We start from the raw sequence: 16,934 nt of genomic DNA, 5'->3' as shown, positions 1-16,934 counted from the left end.
ATTAAGCTCTAAACTTACATTTTGATAAACCTGCCTCTAAGGCTTCAAAGAAGCCAGTGAATGAAGTTCTCTGTGGCACTGCAAACACTCAAGTAATTTTTCATGCAAACCGTCAGAACTGCAATAAAATATAAAATCTATAAATTGGAAAGCCTCATTCATATTCCATACTTAAACCATTACTTATCTGGATTCCAAGCTTCATAAACCTCAAAAGGCCTTGGGTTCCCAGATCACACTTTTACAATTTGACAAATGAAAAATTAATCAATAGCAAGGCATTCATGCACATACAGTACATGTTAATGTTGGTCAAAAAGTACATCTAGGTAATATTAACATTCAGTTGATAGAAATACATTACACATTTAATATATGCAGGGGTCAGAGAACTATTACCTTGTTCACTCAATGGCAAGATAAGATAGAGATTCCAGAACTACACATTAAGATTAATAACTTGTGCACATTGTTTCTTATAAATGCCAAGCTTCCCAATTATTCCACATTTTGTTAAAGTAAATTTCCCCTTCCATTTGTAACAGAGCTTTTCTTAACAAATTTGTTTTTTTAACCATTCCCTAACTTTTTGAATAAAAGGAGGTGCAGGTTGCGTCTACTTTTGGCTAAGGTCAATCTACTGACAACCAGAAAATGTGACTAACTCCATATTAATATTGAGCTAGAATAAAGCTGGAAAAAGGGTAATAAATTGCTTATTTATTAAAGTTTGTACATCTTGCCAAAATGGTGCAATTTAGGCACATGGCCACCATATATATATATATATATATATATATATATATATATATATATATATATATATATATATATATGTTTGCTTTTATAGGTGCTGTTGGGTTCATTTTTGCTAATTTGGAAGGTGTTGGAAGGTGCCACCATAGTAATAGTTTTTTTTGGCTTGTTCTATATGATTTATATATTTTGTTGCTCTGTAAGGCTTGAAAGCTTGAAGCCAGTGAGCTAAATCAAATACCTGGTGCAGATCACATTCCCATTTGAGTATTAAGGGAAGTCTATCACTTGTCCTATTATCTCTGAAATTATAGCATATAGTGATACCCTTTTTCATTAAAGAGGTGTTCAAAAACCGATGAAAAAGTAAATGCTTAGAAGCAATGCTTAAAAAAGTCATGTTTGGCTATACCAGCAGTCGGCAAACTGCGGCTCTTTAGCCCCTTGAATTTGGCTCTTCCAGGTGCGGGCTTGCACGTACAGTGCGATCGTATTTTTGTTGCCCGTAGCAAAAATCGACTGGAGGGGGTGGTCTTTGGGCTACGGGAGACGAGGTGCAGGAGGGGGGCAGGACACACAGTGCAGGGGAGGCTTGCTCATTTCATGCACATGAGCCAGTAACAGTCTGCAGTCTCATGAGCAGCAGTAACTTCCTCAAATCCCGCACAGGTGAATCTTCTGAATCTGCTGTGAAGCTGCAATCCTGACCTACACTGTAGGATCTACAGCTACTTTTGTTCAATCAATTGTAGGCAGAGTTTTCATTATTTAGTGTTGGTGGCTTTATTTTAAAATGAAACGTGCCCTGCAAAAACCGTGAATTTCAAAAAGCAACGAAAAACCGTGAATTTCAAAACTTCAAAACTTAAATGGCCTTCCGACCTGTCTTATTTGTAAAGAAAAATTGGCGTATAACAAGAAATTAAATTTAAAGAGACACTTTACAACTAAACACGTGTCATTTAGTAATAATTATCCTGTTGGTGATGCGAGGAAGAAAGCAGTTGAGGAACTTCAGAAGAGTCAAGAAAAATCAAGTTCTGTATTTAATCACTGGATGCAATCTTCCAACAATGTTAATTTTACAAGTTTTGTGGTTAGTCAAGAGATTGCAGATGGCGAATACATAAAACGTTGTTTAATAAATGCATCGGAAGAGTTATTTAGGGATTTTAAGAACAAAGATATTCTAAAAAGAAAATTAAAAAGTTGCCATTGTCTGTTAAAACAGCAAGTTGAAGATCTTAAATTGGCTTCAGCTTTATCAATAGCAGTTGACGAGTCTTGTGACATAAATTATACAGCGCAAGTTTCACTTTTTGTAAGATTTATTTCAACTACAGGTTCTAAAGAAGAACTTTTAGGATTATCGCCACTCAAAGGTCAAACACGTGGAGTAGATATAGCGAATGCTGTAATTAAGTGCATTGAAAAACATCATATTCCACTCGATAAAACTGTCTCAATTTCAACAGACGGGGCAAAAAGTATGACCAGCGTAAGAAAGGGTTTTATTGCTGTTATGAAAGAAAAAACTAATCACGAGATACTTACTTAACATTGCATCAAACATCAAGAAGCTCTTTGTGTGCAGACATTACCAGAAGAAATTTGCAAAGTTATGGAATTGATGATTAAGATTATCAACTCCATTATACCTAAAACTCTTAATCATCGCCAATTTAAAGAATTTTTATTTGAAATGGAGAGTGAGTACGCAGATCTTTTGCTGCATAACAAGAGGAAACGTTTTGAAACATTTTGCTTCCTTATTAACAGAAATTAAAGCATTTTTCCTTGAGAAGGGTGTTCACTATCCAGAACTAACGAACGATCAGTGGATACAAAAACTGTATTTCATGTTAGACGTTACGTCCCACCTAAATCAACTTAATCATAAACTACAAGGGAATGAAAACAATTTGTTAGAAGAAGTTATTTCATTCAAAAACAAATTATCTGTTTTTGCTCAAGATTTTGAAAGAGAAACTTTGATTAATTTTCCAAGCATGTTGAAACATTGCCAAGAAAATATTTCTGATATTGACATTTGCTATTTCAAAACAACACTTTTAAATATGAGGGAAGCTTTTCTCAACAGGTTACAGGAATTCAAAAAAAGCGAAGTTAGCCTTTGTTAAAAACCTTTTGATGCTACTGTAACAGAATTATATTTTTCTCCCTTTAATATTGACATTGGCAACTTTGAAATGCAATTGCTGGATTTTAAAAACAAAAAACTGTGGAGCTCGAAATTTGAACGTCTTTGTACCGATATAGAAATATTGGAGAAAAATAAATGTGAACTTAGTTCACAGCGCAAGTGGTCTGTTTTGAAAGACCTGGAGATGGAAGATATGTTGATTTTAACACCTGGAATAGTATTCCTGGCTCATATAATCAACTGAAAAGACTAGCATTTGCTGTTTTTTCCTTATTCGGGTCTACATATTTATGTGAACAATCATTTTCAAGCATGAACCTTATCAAGAGTAAATTGAGAATTTGTCTTATTGAATCTGTAAGGATACGTACCCTGCTGCAGTGACGTCAATCCCCGTCCGACGCCTTCCAGTGAGGTGATAGCGTCACATCATGATGTGTCATTACGCGGTGTGTCATAACGGGACGCGTCATTGCGCAGCGTGTCTTCATGGGGCTCGTCATTACGCGGTGCATCTTTACCTAGTGCGTCAAGACACAGGCGAATTGGCGCCAAAAGACAAACTATTTTAGCTGTTTGTAGTACTGATCAGTGCCTGGTTATTGTGGTTATCCTGAAGCCTAGCTGTTACTTCCTGTTGATTCTCTGCTGCTGACTTCTACCTGTCGACCTTGAATCCTTGCCGCCCGTCCTGACCTCTGCTTGACCTTGAATCTGAACCTACACTGCCTGCCCTTGACCCAGAACTGCCTGATTACGCTTTTGCCTTCTCCTTCGCTACCTTGTCTTGGTTAGTCGCTCAGGCTTCTCTCCACTCTCGACGACTCCTATCCTCACCCTGGGAGGCTTCGTGTTGTGTGAGCCGTTTGTGTGACGCTAACTTTGTGCTGTCCTAACCTTAGCTGGTGAGTCCCGGTGACCCCGAATACTGAGTGACCTGGTAAGCCTGACAGGAATCGTGCCTAAAATTAAAAACAACAACATACAAAGCTGACTTACTCAAACTTTCCAAGGAGATGCAAGGCTATTGTTCACATTAGTGTTTGTCAGTCATTGTCATGGTTTAATTTTAAGGAAGGAAGTTAAGGAAGTTTATCAATAAATAATATCATTATTAAGTATGTTATCAAGTTTTATTCAACGTACATGAAGTGTAGAGGATTGAGAAAGGTAAGTTGAGATGGTTAGGAATACCCTTATTAAGTTAATAACAATGTAACTTCCTATATATTTTAAGTTTAAAAAATTTGGCTCTCAAAAGAAATTTCAATCGCTGTTTTGTTGATATTTGGCTCAGTTGACAAATAAGTTTGCCCACCACTGGGCTATACCATACTTATGTTGTGTGAAAAGCAGAGTAACTATTAGCTAAGATATCTGTTATGCTTGTGATTCCTTTGGAGGTCTATTTTCCAATGTCCATTTAGGGTTAAAGGATTTCAAGGGTCAACATAGGAGTAGACCATATATTCAATTGCCAGTGCTGACCTTTAGTTTTAGTCTGGTACCATACTTGTAAAGTATATTGTGAAGTCTTAAAGGAGAAAGAAAGGTAAAATCTAAGTAAGCTTTATCAGAAAGGTCTATGTAAATACAGCCATAAGCACTCCCAGAAACGCTGCACTGACTTCTCTGAAAAAAGATTTGTTCTATTCTCTGCTCTTTCCTGCTCCCCCTCTCTCAAGAATGCTAGGAACTCACTCCGCCCCATTAGGAATGTGGATCTGAGGATCTGAGCCAATCAGCAGGAAGCTGACTCATAGGGGCTGATTTACTAAGACACGATTTCGAATCCGAATTGGAAAAATCCGATTGGAAAACGAACATTTTCCGACTTTTTCGTATTTTTTGCGATTTTTTCGGTGCCTTTACGACTTTTCGGAAATTGTCGCGACTTTTTCGTTACCAATACGATTTGCGCGAAAAAACGCGAATTTTTCGTAGCCGTTACGATGCGCTCGTATCTTGTCGCGCCTTTTTCGTATTGAGCGCTCCTAAGCGGCGGGCGAAACTTTCAGACTTACCATGATTTTGGAAGCCTCCCATAGGACTCAATGGCACTCTGCAGCTCCAACCTGGCGCCTGATTCATTAAAGTGCGTTAAAAATTATCGCACGCTTTTGCGCGGTAAATTTGCGCGGTAAATTTGCGCGCGATTCACCATAGTATTATCGCGTGCGAAAAATCGCCATTTTCGCATGGGTTATTTCTCGCGCTAGTTTTACCGTTATGCGTTAATTTCCGCGCTGAAAAGAATACGATCGCATGATTCACTATAACTTTTGCGCGCTAAATATCGCATTCGGCTATGCGAAAATTAACACCTACTACAGGCAGGCGAAAAATTATAGAAAAGTGCAGTAAATGAGTTTTTTGCAATACAATATGGACTTACAGTGTTATTTATTCAAGTATGTGTTTCCCCCAGAGTAACGCAGCCGCCAGTTTGCAGGGAAATGGTCATTTTTAATACAGTAATTTTCCGCAAGTATTGGCGTGTATGGCTAACATGGCGTGCGTTTATTTGCGCGACTATTTATATTTGGCTACAAGTGATGAAATGTTTCGCCAGGCATGGATTTGCAGCGAATTTTTGCACGTGCGTTGAATTTTTTCGCGGCGGGGGACATTTAAGAATATTTAGCCAAATACTTAGGGGTCCTTTTGCTAAAGTGGCTTAAATTAAGTTAGAGATTTTAGACACAGAATAAATGGCAAATATGTTATGGCCACTTTATTAAACGGGGACAAATATAATATTGCAATTATTCTGGCAACAAAACATTGGATTGGCAGTTATCACACTCGCCAGAAAATACGCTACTTATTAACGCAAGTTTTACTATTCAGCAAAATGGGCTCAAGACAAAATTGTTGCCAGAATATTTGCAAACATTTAACCCATATAGCATATTGATGTGTTACTGATAAATGTAAGAGTGTAGGGGAAACTACATGAAAGTATAGAATACCATATCAATGAAGGATAAATAATGAGACATTACTCAGTTCAAAAGTATAAAATTAAAAATTTTTACTTATAAAATAAAAAAAGGGGGGGGGGGGGAAACTTAGGGCTTGCTGCCCTTGAGTTCGGTGACTTCCCTCCTCAGTTCAGCAACTTCCCCCCGGAGCTGGGCCACCTCAGCCCTCACATTGTCCAGGTCCTCCTGCACGGACCGTGATCTTCCCTCGTCAGCAGGAGAACCTGGTTGCTGGCATCCGGGGGGCTGGGAGGGGAACTCAAGGGCCGGGGAAACTGGGGACAAACTGGGAGAGGAGTAAAGGGGGGGGGGGTGTCCGGGGCCTCCATGGCCTCCTCGGCGGCCTCCTCGGCGGCCTCCTCCGCCTCATATGAGTCTGGGGCCTGGCTGGGTCCTGGGGCCTCTGGGGCCTGGCTGGGTCCTGGGGCCTCTGGGGCCTGGCTGGGTCCTGGGGCCTCTGGGGCCTGGCTGGGTCCTGGGGCCTCTGGGGCCTGGCTGGGTCCTGGGGCCTCTGGGGCCTGGCTGGGGCCTGGCTGGGTCCTGGGGCCTCTGGGGCCTGGCTGGGTCCTGGGGCCTGGCTGGGTCCTGGGGCCTCTGGGGCCTGGCTGGGTCCTGGGGCCTCTGGGGCCTGGCTGGGTCCTGGGGCCTCTGGGGCCTGGCTGGGTCCTGGGGCCTCTGGGGCCTGGCTGGGTCCTGGGGCCTCTGGTCGGGCCTCTGGGGCCAATAGTTGGGCCTCGGGGGACGGTGGATGGGCCTCGGGGGCCGCAGGTCGGGCCGCTGGGGCCGGTAGAGGCTGGAGGGCCTGGGGTTGGGCCTGGGGAGGAGGCGCCAGCTGAAGTTCTGTGAAATAGTATTGCAAGATGTTATTTTGTGTAATATATTATATATATATACATTCATACACCATCATAAACAACGGGGCCCCTCACAACAACATTTTTTGGGCCCCCCTCCTCCCACGCCCCCAATGGCCCCTCCCCCTGTGAACCCTCACATCAATACAAAGGACACACAAACATTGTTAGCCAGGGCCCCCTAAAACATTCGTGGCCCTTCCCCCAAATGACTCACACTATGGGCCGCTCCCTGCTGCTTCCCCCCTGCTTTATGTATTTGACAATAGATGTGTATATATATATATATATACAATAGGAAGTGCTGGGAAGCTGCACACCATAAGGAACAATAATACCTGGGTGCCTGTGGCAAAACAAAATCTAGACAGGCATGGGGTGACGGCACCCACAGGATTCTCACAAGGAGTCACAAATATGTGAAATAATATTCAGAGGTTTATTGTGACCAACGTTTCAGTTCCTCACTGGCATTATGGTTGAACGTGATGGACGTATGTCTTTTTTCAACCCACCTTACTATGTTACTATGTTACTTTCATCATCCCTGACATTTCTTACATTTGTACCTTTAGTTCAAATTACTTGCTAAATCTTTTACTGAACGTATACTGTAACAGCATAATAAAGTACAATAATTACCTTCTCTAATTTCAGCGACCAGTTCTGGGCTCCTGCGCTTAAGGTCGGACCACAGCCGCCGGAGCTGGTGGGGGCCCACATCAAGGGCAAACCTGGCGAGCAAACCCTCTCTTAGCTCAGCCAGGATTGCCCTCTTCCTCTCGTGGACCCCTATGTCCCCCGGCGGTGGCTGGTCATATCCTGCACGCAGGAGCACGCTGATTATATAGCGCCTCTCCCCTGGTAGCAAGTCTGAAACCCCAGGCATCCTCTCAGTTTGCTGCCTCCAGGCTGAATGACACAAAATGGCCCCAAGTCGCACATGTCACGAGATTACAAAATCGCCACAAAATGTCCGCAATTCGCGAGATTACAAAATCGTGGAAAAAAAAAATCGCCAAAATATACATAGTAATGTATTTTGCGCGAAAAAAATATTCGCCGCTACAGTACTGTATATTAGTAGCGAAATTCCATACATGCCAAGACTTTAGTAAAATTGAGTAAAAAGACACATACTTGAATAAATAACACTGTAAGTCCATATTTTATTGCAAAAAACTCATTTACTGTACTTTTCTATAATTTTTCGCCTGCCTGTAGTAGGAGTTAATTTTCGCATAGCCGAATGCGATATTTAGCGCGCAAAAGTTAGAGTGAATCATGCGATCGTATTCTTTTCAGTGCGGTAATTAACGCATGCGCTAAAACTTGCGCGAGAAATAACCCATGCGAAAATTGCGATTTTTCGCACGCGATAATACTATGGTGAAACGCGCGCAAATTATTTTGCGTTTTTAAATTTTTATCGCACTTTAGTGAATCAGGTCCTTAGCATGATTTTGGAAGCCTCCCATAGTACTCAATGGCACCCTGCAGCTCCAACCTGGTCCAAGAAAAGTCACCATACTGAAGCTTGAATGAATCCGAATCTTTCGTACTCGACTTTTCGCGCAAGTATTAACGCTACGAAAAAATCGGTAGATTTTGCGCAACTTTCGGAATGGCTACGAAAAACTCGCGTTTTTACGCGCAAATCGTATTGGTAACGAAAAAGTCGCGATAATTTTCCGAAAAAATCGCAAAATTCCGATCATTACGAAAAAAACGCATTCGGCCAGTTCGTGGCTTAGTAAATGTGCCCCATAGTCTTACTAACTGAGCATGTACACTTGGTCTGCATATCTGTGCAGGAGCGAGGCACTATGGGAACTGTCTTTACACAGCTCAGCGTTTTTTCTTCCTGTTTGGCTCCAGATCTTCTTAAGAGGAGAAATATGGGGAGCATTAAGGGCACTATTGAGACAACTGAAGGTATGCCTGCTGCTTGAGATTAACTCTTTACTAGCCTTTCCTTCTCCTTTAAGGACAAAATGCAAAGCAATGATATTTGAAGGACTGAACTGTAAATTGGGACATTTGTCAAACAAAAAATATTAAAAAGTCTGAGGTATAATGCAAAATAGTATTTCTGTTTGGAATACAAACTAAGCAGTGGTTCACATGCGCTAAGCAGCTTATATATGATTCACATACCAAAATATGATAGACTTATGCCTAATGCTTAAAGAGGACCTGTCACCCAGACATAAAAAGCTGTATAATAAAAGTCCTTTTCAAATTAAACATGAAACCCAAATTCATTTTTATATTAACACATCCAAATCCATTTTAAAGGCATTTAAAAATCCCAGCTGTCAATCATATATTGCTTGCCCCACCTCTATGCCTTAGGCATAGAGGCGGGGCAGACAATAACTTTAGCTTTCCGTTCAGTACTACCTAGATGTCACTGCACTTCTCACTTTTCCTCTCCCTCTTCATCATCTAATTGTGTAGCCATTGCATGGGCATGGGCATTTGGTTCCCCATTCTGGCACATAAACAAGATTTTGGCATGATATCAATTTTGCCTTCATAACAGTGTCCACAAAATGGTGTCTGCCTGCTTGCTTTGATTGAGTAATTCCAAGATGGAATGAAACAAGATTTATATTATTTATATAGGCTAAGTGAAGTTTATATTGCTCAACTAACAATATAGAAAATAATTTGAAGTTATTTCTTAGGGTGACAGGTCCCCTTTAACCTACAGACATATGACAGAAAGAAAATGTCTGCTCAACCTTCTTCCCAACCTTCCAAACACAAATAACAATATTATATGTATGAAATGACTGAATGGGTTCAATTCAGTGGATTCAATTTAGGTGGTGGTTGAAAATAAAGAGACTTTTTTTATTTTATCCATTTTTCCATTTCAGCTACCTGTGTGATTCTATGTATCCCCATACATATTCTCTCTGCTTCCTATCCAATGTATTTCAGGTACACTCGGGCCATAGAAGTGTGATTAACCTTTGTAGTAGTCAGACACCCCTTTTTACACCACATGCACATATTGTAGTTCCTGATGCTCTCTTGTATCACCACAGGTTAAGAGTTAAGCAGTCCATATACTTAAAACATTTGTGACTTTGAGCATGTTTCATTCAAATATTTGCAGCAACACCCCTGCTATTAAAGAACATTACTGCATAACAGATTATAACTGTTGCGGACTAATTCTGGTAAAATCTAAAGTAAGTGGTTATCTGGGTCATGTCCTGAATGTCAACCATGCTTTCTCTAAAATAACATTACATATTACAGTTATGGAAACCTCCACATAGATCATCTGTTCTGATATACAGTAAAGGTCAAGCTGTCATCAAAATGCATTCAAAAAATAGCAGAAGTGAAATTAAAACCCATGTAGGTCCAGTTCCATTTTACTAAATACAGCAGCAATGCTTAAGATAGCGACTCTCATTTTAATACATGTGTACATGTATATAAATATACACATTACTTTAATTATTCATCATGTACATTAGGCAGTGATTATGTGTGGTTGATTAGATGTGGGTTGTTATATGGCTTATGGGCAGATTCATGAAATCACGAGTTCGAATCCTGAATGGGATAAATTCAGATTGGATACGAAAATTTCTGAAGATTGCAAATATCACGAAAATGCTTACTAAAAAATCGTATTAGTCACGATAATATCGTATTGGCGATCCAAAAGTCACTAAATTTTTGTACCGAACGATTGTAAACAGCGGGAAAACCTTTTCGATCTTTTTGCACAAGCATACAAAAAAGTTTTGCAGGCGTCGAAAAAGTTGCGCAAGCGACAAAAAAATCGTCGAAAATACGCTCAGAGCATTCGAATGAGTGTTTGTGTCTTAGTAAATCTGCCCCTTAGGGGCACATTTACTAACCCACGAACGGGCCGAATGCGTCCGATTGCGTTTTTTTCATAATGATCGGTATTTTGCGATTTTTTCGGAAAATTGTCGCGACTTTTTCGTTACTAATACGATTTGCGCGAAAAAACGCGAGTTTTTCGTAGCCATTCTGAAAGTTGCGCAAAATCTGGCAATTTTTTCGTAGCATTAAAACTTGCGCGAAACGTCGCACCTTTTAAGTTTTAACGCTATGAAAAAGGCGCAACTTTTCGCGCAAGTTTTAACGCTACGAAAAAATCGCCAGATTTTGCGCAACTTTCGGAATGGCTACGAAAAACTCACGTTTTTTGGCGCAAATCGTATTGGTACCAAAAAAGTCGCGACAATTTCCGAAAAGTCGTAAAGACACCGAAAAAATCGCAAAAAAAGCGAAAAAGTCGCAAAATGTTCGTTTTCAAATCGGAATTTTTCCAATTCGGTTCAGATTCGTGTCTTAGTAAATGTGCCCCTTAGTGTTTGTTCTCATACAAAAAATCCCTGATGAACTAAAACTGAAACCAAAAATAAAAAAGAATTAGTAGAAATGTTCCTAAGAAATCTTGGTCATTAAAACCATCAACGTTCAAGGTGATCACTACAGAGAAATACTTAATCAGAAACAGTATTATTGTATCTTTTTATACAGTCAGTAAATGACTGACAATTGCTATACGTTACTCCTCTAGGACATATATTCATGTATAGGCCATAGATTCATGTAAAGAGGATGTAGCACTATATGAGGTCTATGAGTGCTGATTATGGACAAGGTTCTACCATTTACTCCCTAGCTGATCTCTGAGGGAGCACACAGCTCATCACTAAATGGTGGTTCAAGGTAAAAGATGGGCAAGGGCAGTATCTACCGATATTACATATATTAGATAATATTTGTAAAAGGTCATTAAGAAAACATGAAAAAATAAAAAATGTTTGTGAAAGGCAAAAGTGCTCAAGTTTAGATCCCTTTAAGCAACTTGAATTATTTTGTTAATGCTAGCTTGATAAATCAGGCAATAATAACTTTAAAGCGGATCTGGCAGAGGGGAGGGAATGAAACACATGTGCAGTATGAAGCAAGGAGGGAAAGGAAGGGAGAATACCTTTTTAGAGATGGCTGCCTGTTCTAGAAAATGTGAAGTAAGTGTGACTGAGTAAATATTTGATTAGGTGAGCCAAAAGTGTGGCGTTTTTACTAAACAATAGGAGGACTATTGGGCAGTATGCTTTTTAAATTTTGACTTGCATTCTCCTTTAAGTATTTTCATTATACAAAGGTGAAACTCTAACTGTAGTTTAGAGTTTACTTTATCCTAGGCTTTAAATCAGTATATTCAAATATATTTATTTAGCCCATTGAAATATATTTACAAATTGTACTAGTCCACACAATTTATAAAATAATAACTTGCTAAAAAAAACTATATTTTTAAAGCAGACTTCACAGCGTTAGTGTGAATGAGACCCATGTATAAGCTTTGAAAGAGGTTGTACTCTTTCTTACTCAGAGGAGCATACCATACAAAACAGTCATGGTGTCAAATGTGTTGAGAATTTGCCATGTATAGCTTAATCAGCTTAATTAGATCCACTTGCTATAAACCCACTTAAAACAAGTCGATACAGGTATTAGAATTATATGAACAAGCCTTGTAATAAATCTAGCTCTTGTTCTACCTTCTAGGAGGTGCAGAGCGGCACATGTCCTTAAGAGATAATCTCTGCAATTCTTTCATTCCTTTCCGTTTCCATTTTAACATTTACTGTTATATTTTTCTGTAGTGCTGACAGCAATTAGAGGTTTGATCATACTAAGGAAACATGCCAACCAAACCAAATAAATGGCAATCAGAAAAGGTCAGGTAATAGATATAAATGCTATGTGTCACATTGAGCAGCACTATCCTTGTGTTAACTTTTGCAAAAAAACACTACTTGTGGTAACTGTTACAGGATGTTAAGTACAAATTAAATCACCAGGGAAATTAATAATAACATTTTCCATGATATGTGCATATTATTATTTCTATGTATTTCCTGCAGCTTTGGTTTCTCTGGAGTCACTGTGCAATAACATTAACCTTATAAAAATTAATTTAACCTCATGCACATTAACATTTGAAGCGCAACTGGGATCTGATTCAGTTAGACCAAGTCAAGTTGTCTGATTAGCTGAACACAGCAACATTCATAATGGCAATGAGAACGGAGTTGACATATTAATACTTTTACATTAGTTTTAATTTCCATCGTTAAAAGAATTACAAACATTCTACAACTTTGACCCAACTATTCGAATCATAGGCATTACTGGGTTTGATTGGGGCATGATAGGTCCAACAAAATCAGATTATAATAGTGCCCACACTATAAACAGCAAAAACCATAGGAAAGCATTCCTAAGCTCTTAAGCCTGATGCACTTATTAATCATTGCCTTGTCTGAGCAGCAAAGCTTGTGTTATGCTGCTGATTTAACTTGAATAATTAAGTGCTGATTATTATATTCAACTAGGCACACTTAAAGGGGATGTTCATCTTTAAGTTAACTTTTAGTATGTTGTAAAATGTTGTAGAATAATTGACTCTTTCCAGCTTTCAAAAGTGGGTCACTGACCACAGCAGCCAAAACGTATTTAATTTTAATGCTACAGTTTTATTGTTATGGCTACTTTGTATAACTTATCTTTCTTTTCAGTCCCCCTCTTATTTATATTAGGTTTTCATTCAAACCACTCACTGGTTGCTCGGGTAATTAGAACCCTAGCAACCAGACAACTACTGAAATTCCAAACTGGAGAGTTGCTGAACAAAAAGCAAAATAATTCAAAAACCACGGAACATAAAGTGAAGACTAACTGTAAATTGTTTCAGAATTTCAAGATCTACATCATACTAAAAATTAATTTTAACAGTCCTTTTTAACAAGTGTAAGGGTTTTGTATTTTTTAAGAATGTAAGAAGGATGGAAATACATAAAGCCCCACCATTATGTAAAAATACATACTATTGTAAATCACAAAAATAATAGTTAAAAGTTATTTTAAAATATATAATATATTTTTGCATGGCACCTTTGCAATCAGCCGAAATGTCTGAAATAGACAAGCATAAAGGTGGCCACGTTAAGATTCGCTCGCTTGGCGAGATTGCCTATATATAACCTGCCTAACTTCTAGTTGATCCAGAAGAAGGCAAAAAAAACCCCATCTGAAGCCTCTCTAATTTGCTGCAGAGGGGAAAAATTCCTTCCTGACTCCAAAATGGCAATCGGACCAGTCCGTGGATCACTGTACTAAGAGCTATCTCCCATAACCCTGTATTCCCTCACTTGTACTGAGAGCTATCTCCCATAACCCTGTATTCCCCCACTTGCTAAGAAGCCATCCAACCCCTTCTTAAAGCTATATCATGTATCAGCCAGCACAACTGATTCGGGGAGGGAATTCCACAACTTCACAGCTCTCACAGTAAAAAATCCTTTCCGAATATTTAAACGGAACCTTCCTTCTTCTAAACTGAGAGGGTGCCCTCGTGTCCATTGGAAGGACCTACTGATAAATAAAGCATTAGAGAGGTTATTATATGATCCCCTTATATATTTATGCATAGTTATCATGTCACCTCTTAAGCGCCTCTTCTCCAGTGTAAACAGACCCAGTCTTTCTTCATAACTGAGACTTTCCATACCCTTAACCAGCTTAGTTGCCCTTCTCTGGACCCTTTCTAATTGAATAATGTCCCGTTTAAGCACCGGAGACCAAAACTGAACAGCATATTCTAGATGGGGCCTTACCAGCGCTCTGTAAAGGGGAAGAATAACCCCCTCCTCCCGTGAATCTATACCCCTTTTAATACAGCTCAAACCCTTATTTGCCCTTGCAGCTGCTGCCTGGCATTGCTTGATACAGCCAAGTTTATTATCTACAAGGACCTCAAGGTCTTTCTCCATTATGGATTTGCCTAGTCCAGTCCCATTAAGGATATAAGTGGCTTGCATATTTTTACATCCCAGGTGCATTACCTTACATTTATCCACATTAAATCTCATCTGCCATTTAGCTGCCCAGATTGCCAGTTGGTCAAGATCCAGCTGCAAGGATGCCACATCCTGGATAGAACTGACTGGTCTGCAGAGTTTTGTGTCATCCGCAAACACTGATACATTGCTTATAATACCCTCCCTTAAGTCATTTATGAACAAGTTAAACAAAAGTGGACCCAGTACAGAACCCTGAGGGACCCCACTGAGAACCTTACTCCAAGTAGAGAATGTACCATTTACAACCACCCTCTGTACCTGATCCTGTAGTTTTGGATAGTTTTCTATCCATGTGCAAATGACTTCACTAAGACCAATAGACCTTAGTTTAGAAAGCAGTCGTTTGTGGGGTTTCCAGGGTTCGTGAACCCAACAACCACATAGCATTTTCACTTGCAAGCAGAATAAAGTAGGAAAGAACGGGCAATAAGTTAAAAAAAATTGCAACAACCAGAGTATGAAAATATGGGACTCCAGTTGCTTTATACTTTACTTGCTTCTGTGGAGGATCCCAAATAGGCCTTTCAAAGTGGTCATAAAGTGGCCATAGGAATGAGGGGCACAGCATTAGCAAAGAGGGGGCTAAGCTTTGAAGCAAGGACATGTCTGGTGAGGCGGGGACACTGCTGTCAACATACATGGATGTGTTCTTTATAATATATAAAATAGTATTAAAAATTGTATAAGCTCAAAATGTGTATTTTCATTTGTTTTGGAAATATTGTTTTTATTCAAGGAATGTAGAAGTAGAAAATGCTGTCATGTGACATATATCACTGATAGATGTGTAAAGGTTCTTTTACCTACATATTTATGCCTATTGTCTTTTAAAGCAGTGACACCTTTACACATACATATTTGTGAATGTTATGCAACACTTGCTGTTATATTTGTTTGAGTATCTATGTTTATGTTGAGCAAAAGGGTTATAATTTATCAGGCCATTAAAATTTTTATTGCTATTTTCCATTCATAAGATTCCAGGTGTTTGATCTGTTATTTAGAATAGTTGGCATGTTACACTTTCATTGTTTTATTAGTTTCAAAAGACTAGAATGCTGCTACACGATTACATTGCTTATGTCAATGTTTTATTTATATAGCCTGGTTTATTTCAGCACTTTTGTTATTAAACCTCATAAAATATATTTTGCAGGCTACCACTGTATCCTAAAGCAAGGTTATATACATATCAAAAAGCTGTTTATATGTGCAAGATTTAATATGGCCTAATTTTAATATCTCTTGTGGGCTTTTCATAAACTCAGTACATGAGTTCCGTAAAGGAAAACTATAAACAATATAGGTCTCTATAAAAATATACTACATAAACAGCTCATATGTAAACCACTGCTTTATGTAAATAAACCATTTTCAAAAAAATTTACTTTATAAATAGTATGTGCAATTGGGTAATACTAAATAGGAAATTTAAGTATTAAGAGCTGCCCCCTGGGATCATACAATTCACCATGCACACAAACAAACCTAGAGCACACATACATGTTAGGTCACATCAGCCAATTAATGGACAATGTTCTGTCTTTTACTCTATACTCATTCCTGTTACATTTTCTGGTCAGGTGACCTTTGAGGGAGCACACAGACCATCACAAAATGGTGGCTCAAGGGAAAAGATGTAAAAGGGCAATAGTTACAGATCAGCTCTAGCATTGTCAGTTTCTATCCAAAAAACTAATACTAATGCTTCCCCTGCCAAAAAATTATCTTACGCACATTGTTTTCAACTAGCTTCCCCCTTGCTTTTGTATTATTGTACACAATTCCAAAGCACTTTCACTCAACTATCATCCCCCACCACCTGTTTCTATGTTTGACTTCATCTTCTTTCCCTGTAATGCTTTGTCTCTTACTGGCAGAACATATATATTACTGACAGGTTTAAGTAAGGTAATGAATTGATGAGCTTGTTCTCATGACAGAATCTGCTCTGAAGCACATTGATTCCACCAGATATTTTGAACCTTTTTTAATGTATTCTCAATAAAATAAATTTTTTGCTTTCACTTTGTGACCAGGGTATTCTATAGAGTGCCTGGTCACCCCTATGTTGTTGTAGCTACTGTAGATTGTCCACTCCTCGAGCTGAGGATCTGGGGCTGGTGCACCTGGTGCATTGTTCTACTTGGTGAGTGTTTATCCATGGTGGTTTCCTGAGCCCCGTCATTTTGATTTGTGTCAATTAATTTAGGGTCAGGGAGTAGAGGGTTGACTTCTCCAA

At 39.1% G+C, this 16,934-nt stretch overlaps 1 protein-coding gene across 2 annotated transcripts in view; it reads left to right on the top strand.

Moving 5' to 3' along the window:
* The window catches only part of mettl22 (methyltransferase like 22), a 98,341-nt gene that overhangs the window by 54,321 nt on the left and 27,086 nt on the right, over nucleotides 1–16,934 (top strand).

The sequence above is a fragment of the Xenopus tropicalis genome, chromosome 9 (genome assembly GCF_000004195.4).
Source record: "Xenopus tropicalis strain Nigerian chromosome 9, UCB_Xtro_10.0, whole genome shotgun sequence".
Classification (NCBI taxonomy): Eukaryota; Metazoa; Chordata; class Amphibia; order Anura; family Pipidae; genus Xenopus; species Xenopus tropicalis.
The sequence above is the reverse complement of the archived record's forward strand: the minus strand, read 5'-3'. Positions and strand labels throughout refer to the sequence as shown.